Source organism: Pristiophorus japonicus, chromosome 16, assembly GCF_044704955.1.
Source record: "Pristiophorus japonicus isolate sPriJap1 chromosome 16, sPriJap1.hap1, whole genome shotgun sequence".
In the NCBI taxonomy this organism is placed as follows: domain Eukaryota; kingdom Metazoa; phylum Chordata; class Chondrichthyes; family Pristiophoridae; genus Pristiophorus; species Pristiophorus japonicus.
This window is the reverse complement of record NC_091992.1, coordinates 45,961,653-45,985,695: the sequence shown is the minus strand read 5'-3', so window position 1 is coordinate 45,985,695 and position 24,043 is coordinate 45,961,653. Positions and strand designations below refer to the sequence as shown.

General features: G+C 48.2%; 1 protein-coding gene across 5 annotated transcripts in view; it reads left to right on the top strand.

The window, feature by feature from the left end:
- The window catches only part of fkbp6 (FKBP prolyl isomerase 6), a 116,694-nt gene that overhangs the window by 41,596 nt on the left and 51,055 nt on the right, over positions 1-24,043 (top strand). Inside the window, exon 1 of one of the 5 annotated variants that reach the window (XM_070857281.1) lies at positions 8,587-8,682. The exons of the other annotated variants lie outside the window; for them this stretch is intronic. The gene's annotated coding sequence lies outside the window, so the exon portion shown is untranslated. Of the gene's footprint in view, positions 1-8,586; positions 8,683-24,043 lie in introns of those variants that run through there. 5 annotated transcript variants of the gene reach the window in all.

The window sequence follows — 24,043 nt, the reverse complement described above, 5'->3', positions numbered from 1 at the left end:
GGCAGTCCCTCGGGATCAAGGAAGACTTGCTTCCACTCCTGAATTAAGTTCTTTGGTGGCTGAACAGTCCAATACGAGAGCCACAGACTCTGTCACAGGTGGGACAAATAGTCATCGAGGGTAGGGGTGGGTGGGACAGGTTTGCTGCACGCTCTTTCCGCTGCCTGCACTTGATTTCTGCATGCTCTCGGCGTCGAGAGTCGAGGTGCTCAGCGCCCTCTCGGATGCGCTTCCTCCACTTAGGGCGGTCTTTGGCCAAGGACTCCCAGGTGTCAGTGGTGATGTCGCACTTTATCAGGGAGGCTTCAAGGGTGTCCTTGTAACATTTCCGCTGCCCACCTTTGGCTCATTTGTTCTGAAGGAGCTCCACATGGAGCACTTGCTTTGGAAGTCTCGTGTCTGGCATGCGAACTATGTGGCCTGCCCAGCGAAGCTGATCGAGCGTGGTCAGTGCTTCAATGCTGGGGATGTTAGTCTGGACAAGGATGCTGATGTTAGTGCACCTGTCCTCCTCGGGGAGTTGTAGGATCTTGCGGAGACATCGTTGATGATATATCTCCAGTGACTTGAGATGTCTACTGTACATGGTCCATGTCTCTGAGCCATACAGGAGAGCTGGTATTACTACAGCCCTGTAGACCATGAGCTTGGTGGTAGGTTTGAGGGCCTGGTCTTCAAACACTCTTTTCCTCAGGCGGCCGAAGGCTACACTGGCGCACTGGAGGCAGTGTTGAATCTCCTCATCAATGTCCTTCACTGATTCTTACTCCATCTACCTTGTTCGCTGTCTCTCCATCCAACTCCCATCATTCACTGTGTTTCTCCATCCATCACTGTGTTTAGTCCTTGCTCTCCATTCTTTACCGCTCCTTCACCATGTCATAAGAACATAACGTAGGAATTAGGAGCAGGAGTAGGCCATTGTGCTCTTCGAGCCTGTTTCCCAATTCAGTAAGATCATGGCTGATCTTCTACCTCAACTCCACCTTCCATCACTATCCCCATATCCCTTGATTCCCTTAGAAACTAAAAATCAATCAATCTCGGTCTTGAATATTATAGCCCTCTGGGATAGGGAATTCTAATGATTCACAACCGTTTTGAGTGAAAATATTTCTCCTCATCTCAGCCCTAAATGGCCGACCCCTTATTCTGAGACTGTGACCCCAGCCAGGGGAAACAACCTCTCAGCATCTACCCTGTCAAGCACTGTCAAGAATTTAATATGTTTTAATGAGATCACCTCTCAATCTTTTAAACGCTAGAGAATGTAGGCCTACGACCCAAGCATCCATGGCCCTACCCAGCTGCTGGCCAAGAACAATGAGGTACTCATCAAGGACAGAGAGACAGTCAGTTAAGATCTCCTCAACCAAGACTCTGTTTTCGACGCGAGTGTCCTCTACCCCATCCCGCAGCATGCTACCCGCCACCATCTCAGCACAACCCCAGCCCAGCACGAGGTAGAAAAGGCCATCCGTCAGCTGAAGAACAACAAGGCATCAGGAGCAGATGGAATCCCCGCTGAAGCGCTAAAGCATGACGGAGAAGCACTTTTGGCACAAATACATGACCTAATTTCTCTTATCTGGAAGGAGGAGAGCATGCCAGGAGATCTCAGGGATGCTGTAATTGTGACCATCTTCAAAAAAGGGGACAAGTCCAACTGCGGTAACTACAGAGGAATCTCCTCGCTGGGAGTCATTGCAAGAATCTTCCTCAATCGTCTTCTCCCTGTGGCTGAAGAGCTCCTCCCAGAGTTGCAATGCGGATTCCGTCCACTAAGGGGTACAACAGACATGATCTTCACTGCGGGAAACTCCAAGAGAAATGCAGGGAACAGTAACAACCCTTGTACATGGCCTTCTTTGACCTCAAAAAAGGCCTTTGACACTGTCAATTGTTATGTCTTGAATAAGGAGCCAGACTAGATACTGCAAGCTCAAAGTAAGGTGTGACCATAGTCCTTTATTACAAATCTCAGAGTGCCTCTAAAGCCTGTGAGGCCTCCTTATATACAGGTGCTCCCAGGGATTGTGGGATTCCTTGGGATTCCAGGGGATGAGCCCTCTGATGGTTAGACATGGTATTTACATACATAACAACACTTCTCCCCAAAGTCGATAGTGTAACTATTTACAATGTGAGTCGATCTGGGGCCTTCCTTTCCTTGGTTGATCGTCTCGGTGCAAATGCTGGTTTTGGTGAGTCATTTGTTGGGCCCTTGCTGGGCTGCTGGGGGTGGTGAGTCCTGCTGGACTGCTGCGGGTGATGGGTTCTGCTTCGTGGTCAACCGCTGGATCGGTTGCCACTTGTGTGTGTGTTGGAGGGTCGAAAAAGGTGGAGTCTATTGTGGGTTGTTCTGGATAGTCCGTAAATCTGAGTTCGGTTTGGTCCAAGTGTTTCCTGCAGGTGAGTCCATTTGAGAGTTTGACCACAAACACCCTACTCCCCTCTTTGGCCAAAACAGTGCCAGGAAGCCACTTGGGACCTTGTCCATAGTTCAACACAAATACAGGATCATTTATCTCAATTTCGCATGACACATTTGCGTGATCATGATATGTATTCTGTTGAAGCTGCCTGCTCTCTATCTGTTCATGTAGATCAGGGTGGCCTAAAGAGAGCCTTGTCTTAAGTGCCCTTTTCATGAGCAGTTCAGCAGGAGGGATCCCAATGAGCGAGTAGGGTCTTGTGCGGTAACTAAGCAGGACTCGGGATAAGCGAGTCTGCAGTGAGCCTTCAGTTACCCTTTTCAAGCTCTGCTTCATTGTTTGAACTGCTTATTCTGCCTGACCGTTGGACGCTGGTTTAAACGGGGCAGATGTGACATGTTTGATCCCATTGCAGGTCATGAACTCCTTGAACTCAGCACTGGTAAAGCACGGCCCATTGTCATTTACAAGGACATCAGGCAGGCCATGCGTGGCAAACATGGCCCGTAGGCTTTCAATGGTGGTAGTGGACGGGCTTGCTGACATTATCACACATTCAATCCATTTGGAGTACAACCACTAAGAACATTATTCCCAAGAATGGGCCTGCATAGTCGACATGGACCCTGAACCACAGTTTGGAGGGCCAGGACCATAAACTTAGTGGCGCCTCCCTAGGTGCATTGCTTAACTGTGAAGATGTATTACATTTGTGCATGCAGGACTCTAAGTTTGCAGCAATACCGGGCCACCACACATGGGATCTGGCTATCGCTTTCATCATTACAATGCCTGGGTGGGTGATGTGGAGATCACTGATGAAAGTGTGCCTGCCGTTTTTGGCACACTACCCGATTACCCTATAGGAGGCAGTCTGCCTGTATAGACATTTCATGTTTGCACCGCTAGTACAACTTTATATCTTCCTGCATCTCTAACGGAACACTAGACCAACTCCCGTGGAGCACAGTTTTTTACTAAGGGTAGTAAGGGGTCCTGGCTCGTCCAGGTTCTAATCTGTCGGGCGGTAACAGGTAATTGCTCACTCTCGAATGCTTACATTACCATGACTAAATCTGCGGGCTGTGCCATCTCCACCCCTGTGGTGGACAATGGCAGCCTACTGAGAGCATCGGCACAGTTTTCTGTGCCTGGCCTGTGGCGGATGGTGTAGTTGTATGCGGACAACGTGAGTGCCCATCTCTGGATGCGGGCCGATGCATTCGTATTTATCCCCTTGCTTTCAGAAAAGAGGGATATTAACGGCTTATGGTCGGTTTCCAATTCAAATTTGAGCCCAAACAGATATTGATGCATTTTCTTTACCCCGTAAACATACTCTGACGCTTTTTTTTCTATCATGCTGTAGGCCCTCTCGGCCTTAGACAGACTTCTGGATGCATAAGCAACCAGTTGCAATTTCCCAAATTCATTAGCTTGTTGCAATACATATCCAACCCCGTACGATGATGCATCACATGCTAATACCAAACGCTTACATGGATCGTACAACACAAGCAATTTGTTTGAACATAACAGCTTCCTAGCTTTCTCAAAGGCATCTCCTTTACTCAGTAAAGAGTGCAGGGGTTCTAACAATGTGCTAAGACCCAGTAAGAAGTTACTAAAATAGTTCAAGAGTCCTAGAAACGACCGCAGCTCCATCACGTTCTGTGGTCTCGGTGCGTTCTTGATTGCCTCCGTCTTCGAATCAGTGTGCCTGATGCCGTCCGCCGCGATTCTTCTCCCCAGGAACTCCACTTCAGGAGCCAGGAAAACGCACTTCGAGCATTTTAGCCTGAGCCCCACTCGATTAAACCGACTAAGAACCTCCTCCAGGTTCTGCAGTGCTCAACGATGTCCCAACCTGTAAGCAAGATGTCATCCTGGAAGACCACGGTGCGCGGGACCGACTTCAGCAAGCTTTCCATGTTCCTCTGGAATATCGCCGCGGACGATCGAATCCCAAACGGGCACCTTTTGTGTGTATTGATGCAGGTGAGGCCTTTCGATGATTCCTCCAGTTCCTGCGTCATGTAGGCCGAGGTCAAGTCCAGCTTAATGAATCAGCGTCGCAAATAGGTCGTCTGCCTTTGGTAGCAGGTATTGATCCTGCAGTGAGAAACGATTGATAGTTACTTTGTAATCACCACAGATTCTGATGGTGTCGTCTCCCTTGAGGACTGGAACAATCGGACTGGCTCACTCGTTGAATTCGATTGGCGAAATGATGCCCTCTCTTTGCAGCCTGTCCAGTTCGATTTCCACCCTCTCTCTCATCATGTAAGGTACCGCTCTCGCCTTGTGATGGATGGGTCGCGCCCCCGGAATCAAATTGATCTGCACTTTTGCTCCTTTGAACGTCCCGATGCCTGGTTCGAACAGCGAGGGGAACTTATTTAGGACCTGGGCAAATGAGGTGTCGTCGACAGACAAAAGCGCTCAGACGTCGTCCCAGTTCCAGCGTATCTTTCCCAGCCAGCTCCTGCCGAACAGCGTGGGGCCATCGCCCGGTACCACCCAGAGTGTTAACTCGCGCACTGCTCCATCGTAGGAGGCCTTTACAGTAGCACTGCCGATTACGGGAATCAGTTCCTTTGTGTACGTTCTGTTTAGTACGAATGGGAGTCAGGACTGGCCTTGAAGCCTTGCTGCATCACAATTTATCGAAAGTCTTTTTGCTCATTATGAACTGGCTTGCGCTCGTGTCCAGCTCCATGGACACCGGGAGTCCATTTAATTCAACCTTCAACATTATCGGGGGACACTTTGTAGTAAATGTGTGCACCCCATATACCTCTGCCTCCTCGGTCTGAGGCTCTGGTTCATCGTGATCCACCGTGAATCTGTCCTCCTCTGCAACATGGTGGTTTGCAGGATTGGCAGGGTTTGCAGCTCACCTGCACATGCTTTGCAGGTGTCCCACTGTTCCACAGCCCTTGCAAACGTATCCTTTGAAGCGGCATAAGTGGAAACGATGATCACCCCAGCAGCGCCAATAAGGTGTTAATGGCCTTGTATTCACCATCCTTGATGGCGGAGTCTGAGTCATCTGCGGACGTGCAGCTGCAGGCATTTAAGTCCTGCTCTGTACATTTCGATTCAAAAACAATGTTACTTTGTTCACAGTACTTGCAGCAGCACTCATGTGCTGAGAAAAATGTTTGGTATTGTCACTGTTGGCGATAGACACCTGGGCTATCGCTATGGCTTTACTCAAGGTTGGGGTCTTTACAGTCAAAAGTTTGCAAAGTATTACTTCATGGGCAATGCCAAGTACAAAGAAGTCCCTGAGCATGTGCTCCAAGTGTCCTTCAAATTCGCAATGTCCTGCAAGGTACCTTAGCTCGGCGACGTAGCTCGCCACTTCCTGGCCTTCAGACCTCTTGTACGTGTAGAACCGATACCTGGCCATCAGAACGCTTTCCTTCGGGTTTAGATGCTTCTGGACCAGTGTGCACAACTCATCGTATCACTTGTCTGTGGGTTTCGCTGGATCGAGCAGATTTTTCATGAGGCCATACGTTGGTGCCCCGCAAACGATGAGGAGGATCGCCCTTCGTTTGGCAGCGTTCGCTTTTCCTTCCAGATCATTGGCCACGAAGTATTGGTCAAGTCGCTCCACGAAGATTTCCCAATCATCTCCCTCCGAAAATTTCTCCAGGATACCCACGGTTCTGTGCATTGTTACGGTGGGGCTCGTCGTTTGTATCTCGTCGCCAGTTGTTATGACTTGAATAAGGAGCCAGACTAGATACTGCAAGCCCAAAATAAGGTGTGACCGTAGTCCTTTATTACAGATCTCAGAGTGCTTTTCCAGCCTGTGAGGCCTCCTTATATACAGGTGCTCCCAAGGGATTGTGGGATCCCTTGGGACGCCATGGCATGAGCCCTCTGTTGGTTAGACATGGTATTTACAGGTTTACATATCAACTATGAGGGATTATGGAGCGTCCTCCTCCGTTTCGGCTGCCCTCAAAGGTTTGTCATCATATCGTCTGCTCCACGATGACATGCAAGCCGTGATCATGACCAATGGATCGACCACAGACCCAATTCACGTCCGGACCGGGGTCAAGCAAGGCTGCGTCATCGCACCAACGCTCTTTTCGATCTTCCTTGCTGCAATGCTACATCTCACCCTTAGCAAGCTCCCCGCTGGAGTGGAGCAAAATTATAGAACAGATGGGAATCTGTTCAACCTCTGCCGCCTTCAGACCAGATCCAACGTCGTCCCTTCCTCTGCCATTGTACTACAGTATGCAGACGACGCTTGCATCTGTGCACACTCGGAGGCCGAACTACAAGCCATCGTCAACAGCTTCACCGAGGCGTATGAGAGCATGGGCCCTACGCTAAACATCCGTAAGACAAAGGTCCTCTATCAACCTGATCCCGCCACAGCACTGCCCCCCGATTATCAAAATCCACGACGAGGCCTTGGACAACTTGAACCATTTTCCATACCTCAGGAGCCTACTGTCAGCAAGAGCAGACATTGATGACGAGGTCCAACACTGCCTTCAGTGCGCCAGCGCAGCTTTTGATCGCCTGAGGAAGAGAGTGTTTGAAGACCAGGACCTCAAATCTGGCACCAAGCTCATGGTCGACAGGGCAGTAGTGATACCCGCCCTCCTATATGGCTCAGAGACATGGACTATATACAGCAGACACCTCAACTCGCTGGAGAAATACCATCAGCACTGCCTCCGCAAGATCCTACAAATCCATTGGCAGGACAGATGCACCAACATCAGTGTTCTCGATCAGGCCAACATCCCCAGCATCGAAGCATTGACCACGCTCAATCAGCTCTGTTGGGCGGGCTACCTCATCCGCATGCCCGACATGAGACTCCCAAAGCAAGCGCACTACACGGAGCTTCGACACAGAAAGCGAGTCCCAGGTGGGCAGAGGAAACGCTTCAAGGACACCCTCAAAGCCTCCTTGGTAAAGTGCAACATCCCCACCGGCACCTAGGAATCCCTGGCCCACAACCGCCAAAGTGGAGGAAGAGCATCCAGGAGGGCACTGAGCACCTCGAGTCTCGTCGCCGAGAACAATCAGAAACCAAGAGTAGACAGCAGAAGGAGCGTGTGTCAACCCAGGCTCCCCGAACACCTTTTCCTTCAACCACGCTCTGCCCCACCTGTGACAGAGACTGTAGGTCCTGCATTGGACTCCTCAGTCACCTGAGAACTTATTTTTAGAGTGGAAGCAAGTCATCCTCGACTCCGAGGGACTGCCTATGATGATGAGTCTACTCAATCTCACCTCATAGAATACACCCCCATCCCAGGAATCAGTCTAGTGAACCTTTGTTGCACTTTCTCCAAGGCAAATATATCCTTCCTGAGGTAAGAAAAATAATACTACACAGTGCTCCTGGTGTGGTTTCACCATGACCCTATACAATTGCAGTAAGACATCTTTACACTTAAAGTCCAATTCTTTTGTAATAAAGGCCAACATACCATTTACTTTCCTAATTGTTTGCTGTACCTGCATGTCAACGTTCAGTGATTCATGTACAGGGACATCCAGGTCCCTCTGAACACCAACCTTTCCCAATCACTCACCATTTAAAAATATTCTGCTTTTCAATTTTGCCTACCAAAGTGGATAACTTCACACTTCTCCACATTATATTCCATCTGAAATGTTCATGCCCACTTACTTAACCTGTCTATATCCCCTTTGCAGCCTCTCCAATCCTTCACCATGTCTCCAGTCCTACATTGTAGCCTCACTTTATTTCCCGTGAATCCTTCATTGAATGGAGGAAATGTTCCCCCACTGTGTTGTGCCATCAGATGGTCATTGGCATCATACGGAAACTTCTCCTGGCCATCTGCTGGTAATTTGCCCTTGATTACATGACCACCATCAGATTACTGTGAAAAATAAAATAATTGCAATCTTCACTTGAAGAAAATCTGATAATGTGATCAATGTATTTGTGAAATTGATAACGAGCAGTGCTGGTGCTGTCCCCTAGAAGGCACTGTTCTGCTGTGCACTTCTGACCTCCAGTTCAAAGGTCACGGTATTTTAATAGTTTGTAAAGCTCACATCAGCAGTTCCAGATTACATAAAACATTATGTTGCTGATTATAGTTTGTGCTTAGACTAAAGTATTTTATTTATATATGTTTTTTAAACTGCCCAAATAAGCTAACCAATGGCAATGCAGCAGGTGGGTCGTTGTGTGAGCAGAGGCAAGGCCTGGCTGTAGCTGTAGCTGATGGTGAGAAGCAGAAATAAATCACTAATGCAATTTGCTATCTTAGCTTTGTCAGTTTTAATGACCATTTAAGCAGTTATAGTGCAGTTTATGCTGTGCAACAAGCTCACCATGATTTAAAAGAAAAGTTATTTGAGGTTTGCAGTTTGGGTGGAGGCCATTTGTCCATTGTGTTTGCAGTGACACTATTAGACCAACCCATGAAGGTGTGTGGTGACCAGGCTCCAGTCGCTTCCCCTGTGTGTTGAGAAGATGCTGACATTGCAGGACTGGCCAATTTTCCTTCATGGGGGAGTCTGCAGGTAGAGAAAACAATGTGTACTGGAAATGCTGCAGTTCTCTTGTGAAAGTGAAGTTGTTTTAAAAGCAGGTAGGCTTTGGTGTAGTTGTGTGAGAGTCTCTGACATTAATTGAGGGGAAAACCTTGTACTCTTCTCATTGTGTGATAAATTAATGTGCTTAGTGATGACATGGGTGTAGTTTGATGATTCCTGCTGTACAGCAACACCTCAAAGTGGATAAATGATTTACCAAAATGCTAAGAGATCAAGTTACAAGTGTAATAATCTAGTTGGGTTCAGAGATGTTGGAGCTATGCTGTCACTGTGAGTCACGCGAACTTGCGGTCTGGCTTGTAAGAGTCTGGTATCATTTATAATCTTTACTTTCACTTCAAGATTGATGAGGCCAATAAAGCACTTTAGTGACACTGTGGCCAATAAATAGGGACCCACCCCAGAATCACGGGGTATCTGTCGAGGTTCAGGAGTAACTGGGTCGTACAGGGACTAACATTATCCTTTCAGTTTAGAGCCTGGACTGACTGGCTGCAGCTCCTCTTCCCCTCCCCCCCTCTCTCTGCTGGTTGTAAAAATTTGAAGTGAAATATATTTGACTTGGCCTCGATGTAGTTTCCACATCTGAAAACTGCCCACGGTTCAGTGCAAATGATCAGTCTTGCTCAGTGTGACAGACGTGCTGGGATTAAGGTAGTTTGATAAATTAATGACACAATAAGGGGAGCATTATCTGATGCTTAACCCATGCCTTCCCTGGGTGTGCTTGATGCTGACTGTGTGCAAAAAGTGGGGAAATACACATTTAGTATAAATGTGCTGAAGTTTGTCCTTCAAACAAGTGATTTTAATCTTTCCTTTTAATGGTCACCAGCATTCAAACTGTTTATCAGCATTACTTGGCAATGTGAAAACATACAGGTTGAGTGTCCAAAATCTGGAGTTCCGGCATGTTCTGGAATCCGGACTTCGGAGTGATTAGTGGCAAGGTAGTCTGGAATCCGTAAAATGTTCCGGAGCCTCGCCTCGCCTCGCCGCCACTGCCCTTACCTCGAGGCCCCCTCGCCGGCCCACCCGAACACCACCTCCGCGATGGTGCCGCCCGACCTGCTCTTCGGCGCGGCCTGCCCAAACACCTCCCTGGTGGCGGGTTCTGCCCGAATTCTTCCCCCGGTGACGGGGTCCCGGCCGACAACCTCATCGCCCAGCGAACACCACACCCCCTGACGTTCGGAAATACCCGAACCTCGGCTTGGGTGTTTCTGGATTCGTGAGGTCAGAAAGACGTTCCAAAATCTGGCAAAACGTAAAATCCGGAACGGCCTCGGTCCTGAAGGTTCTGGATTCGGGGCGCTGCACATGTACTAATGTAAGCTTGGTTTAGTGACAGCACTCTCACTCCATGAGTCAGTGTGGGTTCGAGCCCCACTCCAGGATTTCAGCATGCTAACCTAGGTGCAGTACTGAGTGAGTGCTGCAATATGGGAGGTGCCATCCTTTGGCTGAGATGTTAAACCAAGGCCCTGTCTCTCTGCCCAGGGCATGTAAAAGGTCCCACAGCACTATCGGAAGACAAGCAGGGAATTTGGATCATTTATCGCATTTGCTTATGCAGTTGCTTACATAACACTTCAAAAATACTATTGATCATGAAATGCTTTGGGATGAACTGTGGATTTGAAATTCGCTTTCCTTCAAATTATATGAGCTGCTTGTAGTAAGGTGTAAATCCAAAATACAACTCCATCTGACTTCCCAATCTCACTTTTTAAAAAAACAAAACCATTTTCTGGTAATATTGAGGTGCAATAGTCAGTTTCTTTGTAAATTAAAAAAATATATTGCATTCAAAGAGCTAGCCTTTCGGCACATCATCGCCCATATAAGTGCTGAGATTCAGGCTACCGCCCATATTTGATAAAATGGAAACTAGTGCCCATTTATCGCCGGTGCAACTTTCAGAATACATGAGTGAGCTGCGTCGCCCGACCTATTTTTAAAAAAATATGATGTCATCCTCGTGCAAGGCCCAGAATACTGTTTTTATAATGGAAACTAGCGCCCGATTATTGCCCAGATTATCGCCGAGCGCTACTTTCGGCATTTTGCCGATAATTCGCCCAAATGATCGCTCGCCCAAAAAGATGCTCAAGAAACGCTACACTCACCTGACCTTAACTCGGCACTATGGACGCCATTTTGTAACTCGGAGGATCTTTACTAAAAGGCTGCCTGAAGTTTTTGGGAGAAGTCATTTGTGAGTGATTTTAAGGGGGGTTTTGAATCTTGCTAATCAAATTGTAATTGTTGAGGACAATTTAAGAAGACCGATTAGGCTGTTTATAGTGATGGGGCCTGTAATTTCTCAACCAGTATTGATGACTACTGACATGCTGCAGACTAGAGATGGGAGAAGATATATTGAGCATCAATCAAAAAGGTGGCAGACTGCTGAGGAGGAGTAGACATTACACCCAAAGCATTTACAAGGATAAGCAATCATACCTAGACTTGTCCAATAACATGTACGTTAGAAGGCTGCACTTCTGAAAGGAGGCCATCGGTGAGATATGGCAGCTAATTAAGGGAGATCTGCAGCTTACCAGCACCATCAGGATCACATTGCCCGTTGAGGTTAAGGTTACTGCGGCGCTTTCCTTCTATGCATCGGGCTCCTTTCAGGCCTCAGCTGCCGACATTTGCTGCATCTCTCAGCACGCCACACATTGCTGCATTCGACAGGTGACTGAAGCCTTTTATGCACACAGGATGGACTTTATAAACTTCCCTATGACCAGGGAGGCACAGAGTAAGAGGGCTTTGGGATTCTCGAACAGCAAACTTCCCCAAGGTGCAGGGAGCAATAGACTGTATGCACATCGCCCTGCGAGCACCTTTACAGGATGCAGAGGTGTTTCGAAACAGAAAAAAATTCCACTCCCTGAATGTGTAGTTCGTTGTCGACCACAAGCAAATAATCATGGCAGTAAATGCAAATTTTCCAGGCAGCAGCCATGATGTGCACATCTTGCGTGAGAGCACTGTCTCTGACCTGTTTAAGAGTCAGCCACAAGGTCACGGTTGGATGCTGGGAGATAATGGATGTGGCCTTGCCAGCTGGCTCATGACCCCCCTGTGTAAGCCCCAGACAGAAGCATAGAAAAATAGAAAATAGGTGCAGGAGTAGGCCATTTGGCCCTTCGAGCCTGCACCACCATTCAATGAGTTCATGGCTGAACATGCAACTTCAGTACCCCATTCCTGCTTTCTCGCCATACCCCTTGATCCCCCTAGTAGTAAGCGCTACAATGAAAGCCATATAGCCACACTCAATATTGTCGAAGACAATTGGAGTTCAGATGCCTGGAACACTCGAGGCAACCTAGAATACCACCCTGAGCAGGTCGCTGAGTTCATTGTGGTGTGCTGCATGTTGCATAACCTAGCTATCAGGAGAGGACAACAACTGCCAGATGGGACTGCCGGTCCACCTCAGGAGAGAGGGGAGGAGGACGAGGACCTCTGGGAGGACAATCAGCCTGGAAATGAACCCATGCCCCCCCCCCCCGCCCCCAACACCACTGGAAAAGCCCCGTGGTAGTTACACAGCTGCAAAACTGTTGCGTTAGCAGCTCATATATGAACACTTTGTGTGAAGTTACGTTGGTGACAGTTACAGTTGCGTTACGTTTCATCCTTGCCTGGCCTGGCCATGGCCATTGTTTGCAACCCTTGTATTGATGTTTTACCTTACATTATTGGAAGACATTTCACAACAATTGTAAAGTTAAATAAAATGTTTTAATTTTACAACTGATTTTAAATATTTTTTAACAAACTATAACTTCCCGACCCCAACAGTCAACAAAATGTTTTCAATAATATGATAACACCGTCCCACCATCCCCAACAGTCAACAATTATTTTTATTTATTATTATTATAATAATTAATAATATACATGCCCCCTCCCTATCTGTGGCCACGCTTCCCTCCTCTAACTTGACTCCCCAGTCGTAACCCCCATTTTCCCACATAATCCCCTAGTAACCCAAGACGTCTTGCAACAGAGCAACTCTGGGGGGGGGCGGGGACGTTTGCAGAATGACTTCAGTGGATCGAGGAGAAGACGTTTGCGAAGAAACATCTTCCGAGTTGGAAGGAAATTCTTCCTCCTGTCTCACATCTGTCATGCTGGCTGGTGGTACGGTACCTTGGGGTGCAGTGCCGTATCCTGAAAATATCACATGCCGCAAGGCATCGACAAGACGGTGTTCGCCTCATTGCCGCAACCACCTGTCCCATGCCCTCCGATAGTTTGGCAGATAGTGTGGCAATGTTGCTAGTCAACCCACCAATCGCCCGGACGAGCTCTCGGCCTATGTCGACCTCGACAGTGACACCATGTCCTTGTTGACATCTGCCTGTCGCAGCGCGTGCCTACCTCACTGACCCAATCTCCGTGGGGTCGGCGTGGGCACTGGACGATTTGGAGTGGCCTGCTGCAAGCCGCTTGGCTCCGCTACTTCATCTGTTGAGGATGACATTTCTGGTTGTTCATCCTCCTCCTCGGTTGTATGTTGTTCTTCCCCTGTTGTCAGCACGACCTGCAGCAGTAGGGGTGATGCTCCAGGGGCCTCCCGTTGCGCCTGGGGCGCTGGAAAACATAATTGAGGTTAGTAGAAGAGAAGGGGAAACGTGAGAATGTTTGCACTGCGCAGGCATATGTACGAGCACCGACACTACTGCAATAAATGTGAACGAGAGACGTTACATATGATTAACATGAGTACAGAAGGGTACAGAAGCTGCATGCATAACATTACATCATTCATATATGATCAATTGGCATTAAATTACTTTAAATTACCACTGGTTTACACATTAATCACGTGGCACAACAATGGGATCTGCACCACCACGGGTGGCTGAACGATTATGCAGGCCTACTAAGGCAGCAGCACGCTCCTCCTGATCAGTCAGAGGATGCAGGTCCAGCAGGTCCTCCTCTGGTCCGCCTCCGCTCCGCCTGATTCTTAGATATCTTCCTTTGCAAATGTGACGAGCATGGCATAAGCTAATTGCCAAGGTACTATTACGGAAACACAACAGATATTGTAATCCACAATTGGTCGCCCCACATGCTATTCATCATTAACGTTGTATACTAATACGGTTTGTATCCAATGGATGCATGTTTATAACATCTACGTTCAGTGAAAATATTTAATAAGATCGTGTTTAGGAACTAATGCTTGACACCAACCCCCTCGCATACAATCTCCAGAAAAGGCCCCATCCACGGGCCGTCCCATTCAGCACCTGAGGGGAGGGAGCCGGGTTATTGCAATCGATGGAGGTCACCGAGGGGGGGAAATCAGGACCGCTGGTGAGCTCGGCAATGACAGGACCGTAATGGAAGGGGGCACCCTGTCCCTGGGCTCTGCTCGAGACCTCCGTGTGGCCAGAGCTAATGTCCCAAAGTGTCCAAGGGCATACAGTGAGCCAGGGCAGCTCTCCCCCAGTCCAGGCTGGGTCACTGTGTGACTGACGGCAGCAGGAGAGACTCACACAGTCTAGGCAAAGCTGAGCGGATCCCTCAGTGCTCAGTCGTGCCCCCATCCACCAATCTAATCATGCATGCGCAGGACGCCGTTGCTATGGGCGCCAGCCTTGCATGACTGAGTACATCGCTAAGGCCCATTTCACATCGCTAAGGCTATCGCCCAAATTAAGAAGGTGAAACTAGCGGTTTTTAAAATGGGCGATATTCCAGCGATCCTGAGAATTTTTTTAAAGCACTAAGGCTGGAAATGTCGCCCAATGGAACCAGCTTTAATTTTTAAAGCCTTCCTGAAGGCCAGCAAATGAGCACAATTAGTGCAAACTCCCAATGGTGATTAATTCACCCTGGGGGCGTGGCCAGTTTTGTGGGCGGGGCCTGCTTCCAGCACGATGTTTTTAAAACTAGCGCAAAAGATCACGGAAACTTGACTTGTGCTGAACGCAAATTGCGCTTACAATTCCGTCATCTTTTAATAAGAACATAAGAATTAGGAACAGGAGTAGGCCATCTAGCCCCTCGAGCCTGCTCCGCCATTCAATAAGATCATGGCTGATCTGGTCGTGGACTCCGCTCCACTTGCCCGCCCTCTCCCCGTAACCCTTAATTCCCTTATTGGTTAAAAATCTATCTATCTTTGACTTGAAAACATTCAATGAGCTAGCCTCAACTGCTTCCTTGGGCAGACAATTCCACAGATTCACAACCCTCTGGGAGAAGAAATTCCTTCTCAACTCGGTTTTAAATTGGCTCCTCTGTATTTTGAGGCTGTGCCCCCTAGTTCTAGTCTCCCCTACCAATGGAAACAACCTCTCTGCCTCTATCTTGTCTATCCCTTTCATGATTTTAAATGTTTCTATAAGATCACCCCTCATCCTTCTGAACTCCAAGGAGTAAAGACCCAGTCTACTCAATCTATCATCATAAGGTAACCCCCTCATTTCTGGAATCAGCCTAGTGAATCGTCTCTGTACCCCCTCCAAAGCTAGTATATCCTTCCTTAAGTAAGGTGACCAAAACTGCACGCAGTACTCCAGGTGCGGCCTCACCAATACCCTATACAGTTGCAGCAAGACCTCCCTGCTTTTGTACTCCATCCCTCTCGCAATGAAGGCCAACATTCCATTCGCCTTCCTGATTACCCGCTGCACCTGCAAACTAACCTTTTGGGATTCCAAAAAGAGTTTCATGCACAAGGATCCCCAGGTCCCTCTGCACCGCAGCATGTTGTAATTTCTCCCTATTCAAATAATATTCCCTTTTACTGTTTTTCCCCAAGGTGGATGACCTCACACTTTCCGACATTGTATTCCATCTGCCAAACCTTAGCCCATTCGCTTTTGCAGCAGTTATTCTGAGTGGGCCTAAAAAACCCAGTGCAATCGAGCGGGTGCTCCAGGCTATTGAATTTTCAGTCTCTGGCTGAAAGCTGAACCATGTGGAGAGCATTGGAGGCCAAGAGGAATCGATTGTATCGTTCCTCGTCGGTCATCGGCTAACATCATAAGGTGCAAATAGTGTCAGAATCTCAGTGCACTGTAACTGTGGACTGCCTGGTGTGTGTGTGGGCACGCGCGCTGCCGCGCGTGTGTGTGTGTGGACACGCGCGCTGCCTTTGTGTGGGTGCGTGTGTGTGGACACGCACGCTGCCTGGTGTGTGTGCGGATACGCGCGCTGCCTGGCCTTTGTGTGTGTGTGTGCGGACATGCGTGCTGCCTTTGTGTGTGTGTGTGGACATGCGTGCTGCCTTTGTGTGTGTGTGTGGACATGCGTGCTGCCTTTGTGTGTGTGTGTGGACATGCGTGCTGCCTTTGTGTGTGTGTGTGTGTGTGTGTGTGGACACGCGCGCTGCCTGGTGTGTGTGGACACGCGCGCTGCCGTGTGTGTGTGTGTGGACAAGCGCGCTGCCGTGTGTGTGTGTGTGTGTGTGTGGACACGCGCGCTGCCTTGTGTGTGTGGACACGCGCGCTGCCGTGTGTGTGTGTGTATGTGGGCACGCGCGCCGCCTGGTTTGTGTGGGTGCGTGTGTGTGGGCACGCGCTTCCTTGTGTGTGGGTGTGTGTGTGGGCACGCGTGCTGCCTTTGTGTGTGTGTGTGGACATGCGTGCTGCCTTTGTGTGTGTGTGTGGACATGCGTGCTGCCTTTGTGTGTGTGTGTGGACACGCGCGCTGCCTTTGTGTGTGTGTGTGGACACGCGCGCTGCCTGGTGTGTGTGGACACGCGCGCTGCCTGGTGTGTGTGGACACGCGCGCTGCCTGGTGTGTGTGGACACGCGCGCTGCCGTGTGTGTGTGTGTGTGTGTGTGTGTGGGCACGCGCGCCGCTTGGTTTGTGTGGGTGCGTGTGTGTGGGCACGCGCGCTGCCTTGTGTGTGGGTGCGTGTGTGTGGGCACGCGTGCTGCCTTTGTGTGTGTGTGTGGACATGTGTGCTGCCTTTGTGTGTGTGTGTGGACACGCGCGCTGCCGTGTGTGTGTGTGTGTGTGTGGACACGCGCGCTGCCGTGTGTGTGTGTGTGGACACGCGCGCTGCCATGTGTGTGTGTGTGTGGACACGCGCGCTGCCGTGTGTGTGGACAAGCGCGCTGCCGTGTGTGTGTGTGTGGACACGCGCGCTGCCGTGTGTGTGTGTGTGTGTGGGCACGCGCGCCGCTTGGTTTGTGTGGGTGCGTGTGTGTGGGCACGCGCGCTGCCTTGTGTGTGGGTGCGTGTGCGTGGGCACGCGCGCTGCCTTGTGTGCGTGGGCATGCGCGCTGCCTTGTGTGCTTGTGTGTGTGGGCACGCGCGCTGCCTTGTGTGCTTGTGTGTGTGGGCACGCGCGCTGCAATCGGGAGCTGTGAAAGAGTTACTTTAAATCTCTCCGAAAAATTACAGGAAGCTGTCACTGTTCCGATAGTGGTGAGAGCACGTTCCCTGCTCGAATCGCTGACGTATATCTCATATGCTTATAATCGGTGCGAGGAATGAATCGGAGAGTTTACAGGGGCCGAGAGAAATGTGAGTGAGGTTGAATTGGGAGGGGGTGGTGAGAGGGAGGGATACATCACTGAACAGTTTGGGGAAATGAAGAGATGACAGTGTCTCTCTGAACTGAACAATTACGGAATTAGCATTTACAGAGATGAGGCAGGCGTAGTAAACTCCAAACCTACACCCAGAATAGGAGGTGATTCGAATCATTATACTTAATAACACAGGCTTTGTATAAAAACTAAATAGGAAATCATTTGGGGTCTTGATAAAAGGCCACACTCGCGAGTTAATGTATATAATGGGATGCACTGTATCAATAGCAGTCATTGGTATTATAATCAGTTGGTTCCCACATGTCTAGCAGAGCAAAGTGAGGTTGAAGCAATTCTGAAAGGAGAGGGAGCCACTTGTCTCAGATTTCAACGCACTGTTAGATTATTGGTTTGTTACCGTACAGATGCTCGCTGGCTGTTGTCTTGGACGTATAACTTTGCTCTGACGCAGATGATATGATCTAAGCTGGCGTGTCACTAGGCTTGGTAGCAAAGCTGAAGCCCATGGAATAAAAGGAGCAGTAGCAACGTGGATACAAATCTGGCTAAAGGATAGAAAAGAGTTATAGTGAATGGCTGTTTTATAGACTGGAGGGGTATACAGTGGAGTTCCCCATACTACCACCACTGCTGTTTTTGATGCACATTAATGAATTGGACTTCGGGGTACAGGACACAATTTTTTAATTTGCACATGACACGAAACTTGGAAGTGTAGTAAACAGTGAGGAGGATAGTAATAGACTTCAAGAGGACATAGAGAGTCTGGCGGAGCAGGTGGACACGTGGCAGATGAAATTCAATGCAGAAAAGTGAGAGATGATATATTTTAGGAGGAAGCGGCAGACAGACAGACAGACAGACACAGAGAGGGTTATGGGGAACGGGCAGGGAAGTGGAGTTGAGGCCAAGATCAGATCAGCCGTGATCTTATTGAATGGCGGAGCAGGCTCGAGGAGCCAAATGGCCTACTCCTGCTCCTATTTCTTATATTTTTATCAGGAGAAACAATACAAGCTAAACCCGATTTCAAACTCTTGACTTTCTCGTCTGAAATCCCCAAAAAACTAAAAACCGGAATGGATTCGGTCCCAAGGAATCCAGATTTCGGACATTGTACCTGTATCAGTAACTGTGTAATTGCCGGATTGTTGTTTAAAAACCCATCTGGTTCACTAATGTCCTTTATGGAAGGAAACCTGCTGCCCTTACCCAGCTGGCCTATATGTGACGACAGACCCACAGCATTGTGGTCGACTCTTAACTGCTCGCTGAGATGGCCCAGCAAGTCGCTCGGTTGTACCAAACTGCTACGACAAAGTCACTGGGAGTACCTTCACCACACGGACTGCAGCGGTTCAAGATGGCGGCTCACCACCACCTTCTCATGGGCAATAAATGCCGGCCTTGCCAGCGACGGCGACATCCCGTGAATGAATTTTTTTTAATCTTATATTAAGGACACCAATTTTGCCAAATTGTCCTTAAATCCACCATCTTAACTAATTAATATGCAATCAACCAATCTGAAGAGACCATCTACCATGACCAAAGCCTTCTAGTATAGTACTGATGGATCTCCCATGGTGTTGTTCATTGCGAGTTGGAGGTAATGCTGTTACAAAAGGGTCGGTGAGGGATGGGTGCAGATGGCTGCTGAAAGAATTTAGAAGTTTGAGAGATGAAGTAAATGTATTTTCACTTGGGGATCCCATCATCATAGGCGGTCCCTCGAACGAGGATGACTTGCTTCCACAAGAGTTCACAGATGTTTCAATGAAGGACCCGATGTTCCAGTCCTGAACTCCAATTGAGGGGGTGGAAGATGCCTGTGCGTGGATTTTTTTTAACGTGTGGTGACCGTTGCACACCAGCCACCGCAATGGCTTGACAGAGCTAGGCCTTTATCCAGTGGCAAGGATTACCCAGGACGATTGGAGACCTGCTCTGCTGCACAAATATATCATCGTGGGCCGCCCCGACCTGTGTGAGAACACCACCACAGGTCGGGGCTATAAATAGAGCTGGAGTGCCAGACCCTGGAACATCGTGGGCAAAGGTGCGGCAACAGGTGGGGGCCCAGAAGAGCCGAGGGCCATGGGGCAGCACGGGCCTGCCCACACTGAGATATAACCAGATCAGGTGTGACAGACACTGCGCATGGAATGAATGCGTTAGATTTGACTTTTTTTGTACGCTGGTTGATCTCCCTTGGCATTGCACATGGGTAGGCAAGACCAATTAGAATTTTCCAGGCCAAGCAGAGTTAGTGGGCAAGAGAAAATGAAAGCATTGTGGAGGAAGGAGGACGAGGAGGCAACTTGGACAGGAAGGGAGGAGAGAAGGGTATGTGGATGCAGAAGTTTAAAGAGACTGCGCATTGAAATTTAGCAGGTACGGTCGCACAGTGGTTATGTTGCTGGACTAGTAATCCAGAGGCCTGGAGTCATAATCAGGAGACGCGAGTTCAGATCCCACCACAGCAGCTGGGGAATTTAAATTCAGTGAATTAAATAAATCTGGAATAAAAGCTAGTATCAGTAATGGTGACCATGAAACTACCAGATTGTCGTAAACAGCCATCTGGTTCTCCAATGTCCTTTTTAAGGAAGGAAATCTGCTGTTCTTACCCGGTCTGGCCGATGTGACTCCAGATCCAAAGCAATGTGGTTGACTCTTAACTGCCCTGTGAAATGAACACAGCACGCCACTCTGTCGTATCAAAAAAGAACTGCTATGACGGACTGCAGCGGTTCAAGATGGCGGCTCACCACCGCCTGCTCAAGGCCAATTAGGGATGGGCAATAAATGCTGGCCTTGCCAGAGACGCTCACATCCCACGAATGTATAAATATAAAACATGAGGTTGAGCAGCCTGGTCTGCTGTTCAGGTGCTGCTTGTAGGAACCATGGGCTAAATAAGCATATCCTGGAGTGGGCAGTTTCTTTAGATTGGTTGGTGCTTGTAAAACCCCTGCTCTTGTCCTTGTGGCGTGGGCCAGTCGGATGACCCGGCACGGCGTGGCTGGTTTCCTTCTCATTTTAAAGCCTGAAGTGTGACAGACACCAGACTTTAGTGACTAGAGCCTTATTCTACAGTACGGGTATGAAAGTATTGCGCTGCATACGAAGGAATCTGAGCGATCATCCACCTTCTACTGCACATACAATCGCATTTCCATTGGGAAAACGTGAGCCAAATGATAGCGCTATTATGTGATTAAATAGCATACTAATGTCAGTGTCGCAGCACAGACTGGTGCAGATGAAGCAGGCTCTTGAGCCCACTTGATCTCGCCCTTTCAGAATACTAACACCACCAGCCTCCCTGTGCGGCATCCAGCATCGTAAGGTGGCACCAGTGGTAACACCATGGAGTGCTACAGTAGCCTCATGGCCCCTGACCCCTTTGATGACGAGGCAAAGCAGAGGACAGGAATAGAAGGAAATCAGGCAGTCCTTGCTCACATTTCTCAGTGGCCAATTAGAAAGTAGGATCGGTTGAGACTGAAGAGCAGCTCATCTGTTCAATGCTAATCTGTGGAATGATGTACGGCCGAGAGAGGGGGGGGGGGGGGTGCGAGGGGGGTCCGCGTGCCCAGTTTTAGTATGGCACGAGCAAGAGAAGGGCTGTGAGGAAACTAGAGATTTCGTAAGTTATAAACTGACTGACTTAAGATTAGGTTTTTTTCCTGTCTCTGAAAGGTGTTCACTGTTGATTCACAATTTCAGAATAGAAAACACAAAAACTGCTTGAAATCTGAAATAAAACCGAAAGTGCTGTAAATGCTCAGAATCTGAAAGAGGTGAATGTTTCATGTTTTCTGATTAGAGTTGGCAACTTTGGGCATATTCCTGGAGAATTCATCACGTGACAACCCGCCACTAACTACCCTGCCCAGTCAACCAGCCTTGTTCCCCATCTATATAAGAACATAAGAAATAGGAACAGGAGTAGGCCATATGGTCCCTCGAGCCTGCTCTGCCATTTAATAAGATCATGGCTGATCTGATCATGGACTCGGGTCCACTTCCCCGCCCGCTCCCCATAACCCCTTATTCCCTTATCGGTTAAGAAACTGTCTATCTCTGTCTTAAATTTATTCAATGACCCAGCTGCCACATCTCTCTGAGGCAGCGAATTCTATAGATTTACAACCCTCAGAGAAGAAATTCCTCCTCACCTTTAAATGGGTGGCCCCTTATTCTAAGATGATGCCCTCTAGTTCAAGTCTCCCCCATCAGTGGAAACATCCTCTGCATCCACCTTGTCAAGCCCCCCTCATAATCTTATACGTTTCGATAAGATCACCTCTCAATGGGTAGAAGCCCAACCTACTCAACCTTTCCTCATAAGTCAACCACCTCATCTCCGGAATCAACCTAGCCTCCAATGTTTTTTATAACTAACATTTTTAATGAAGTATTCTAAGAAATGTGACCTTTTAGTTTTAATGCCCTTGTTTTTTATTTCCCGGGTTGCTCACAGCAGTGTCCAGGGGACCAGTCGTCAATTGCTGGCGACTCAGGGCCAAGAAAGAAAGACTAGGATTTCTATAGCGCCTTTCACGACCACCGAATGTCACAGCACTTTACAGCCAATGAAATACTTTTGGAGTGCAGTCACTGTTGTAATGTAGGAAATGCAGCAGCCAATTTGCACAGATGCAAGCTCCCACAAACAGCAATGTGATAATGGCCAGATAATTTGTTTTTGTTATGTTGATTGAGGGATAAATATTGGCCAGGGGATAACTCCCCTGCTCTTCTTAGAAATAGTGCCATGGAATCTTTTACGTACACCTGAGAGGACAGACAGGGCCTCGGTTTAACGTCTCGTCCAAAAGGCAGCACCTCTGACAGTGCAGCACTCCCTCGGCACTGGAATGTCGGCCTGGATTTATGTGCTCAAGTTCCTGGAGTGAGACTTGAACTCTCAGCTTTCTGACTTAGAGGCGTGTGTGCTACTCACTGAGCCACAGCTGACACTGGCAAACCTGGAGGGTTGCCAATCCTAGTTCTGATAATGGGTGCCCATGTGAAACGGTAACCAGACTTGTGTCTCTCCAGATACTGGTAGACCTGCTGTGTATTGACAGTACTTTCTGGGGAGGGGGGGTGGGCCCAGAATCTGGTTGTGGCCCCGCTCCTCACCCAGCTCCTGTCTGGGTCAGACTTGGGAGTGTTCACATTAACTAACACTGCAGAAAATACCTAATGGGAAGAATATTCCAGGGATGTGAAGATGAACCAAACAGTCACCACCAGTACGATCTGTGAAGATTAGTTCCCACTTGCTGGACTAATATCACTTAATTAGAAGAGATAGTTGCTAATGTACAATTCTTGGTGCATTTAGAAAAGCGATTGGAGCTAATGACATTTTCTTGGTTGATAGAGAATATTGTAATCCTACCGGAATAAATCCTGAGCCGTTCATTGTTCAGCACCAGCAAATGATGCCAAGTAATATCACTTAATTAGGGAGCATTGTCAATATCGAAGCTTCTTTATTGCACTTCAATGAGAGGTTTCCAGCTAATCTCTCATATTGATTGATATGCAAATGCAGTTTATTGGAAAAGGTCATTTTTGGAAAGATTCTGTGAGAAACTTCTCGCTGCCATTGTCTGCTTCATGAAGAGTGATTGGCTGTTGCAAGTCACAGCAGAGGTAGGCTGGGTTGGTTATACTCATTTATAAATACTGCGCTCATATCATTCGCTGTCTATTGACACGGGAGCAACTTGGCTTCTAATGGTTTCAAAAGCCATTGGAAAATCTTAGCTACAATGAAAGCAAATGCATACAGGGCAGTCTTGCCAGTAAGTGTGTGTGTGTGGCTATTGCTTATCAAGGTGAGGGATGATCGTGTTAGGAAATTGAACATTATTCCACTCTTGTCAACCAGATATCTCGGGTCATGTACAGGTCAAATACAAAGCAGGAACGAGTTGTAACGAATTAATTGACAATCTTCCCCCTTCATCACCTGATTATGTATCTCTAATCCATTGATAATCTTCCTCCCTTCACCTGATGATGTATCTCTAGCCCAGTGAAGATCTTCCTCCTCAATTACCTGATAATATATCTCTAACTTAGTGAAGATTTTAAACTTGCATCACCTGCTAATCTGGTACTATATCTCTAACCCAGCAAAAAATCTTCCTCTTGCATCACCTGATAATCTCTAACCCTTGTGTCTAGGTGAGCAGAGCTGAGGAAGTACTCGAGGTGCGGTATGACGATGGCACTATACAATTTCCTTGTAACTGCCTCGGATTTGTATTTTACTATTTTGGTACAACATTGTGTTGGATTGTTGCTGCTCTGCACTGGTTGGGCATGTTGAAAGTTGAGTTTACTGTGACTTCCATCGCTTTTAACTTCATCTTCATCCTCAGTTGTTTTAGCAACTCTCATGAAGTACATGTTGCCCATTTTTCACTCCTTTGGGCTGTACTTTACATAACTCTCCAT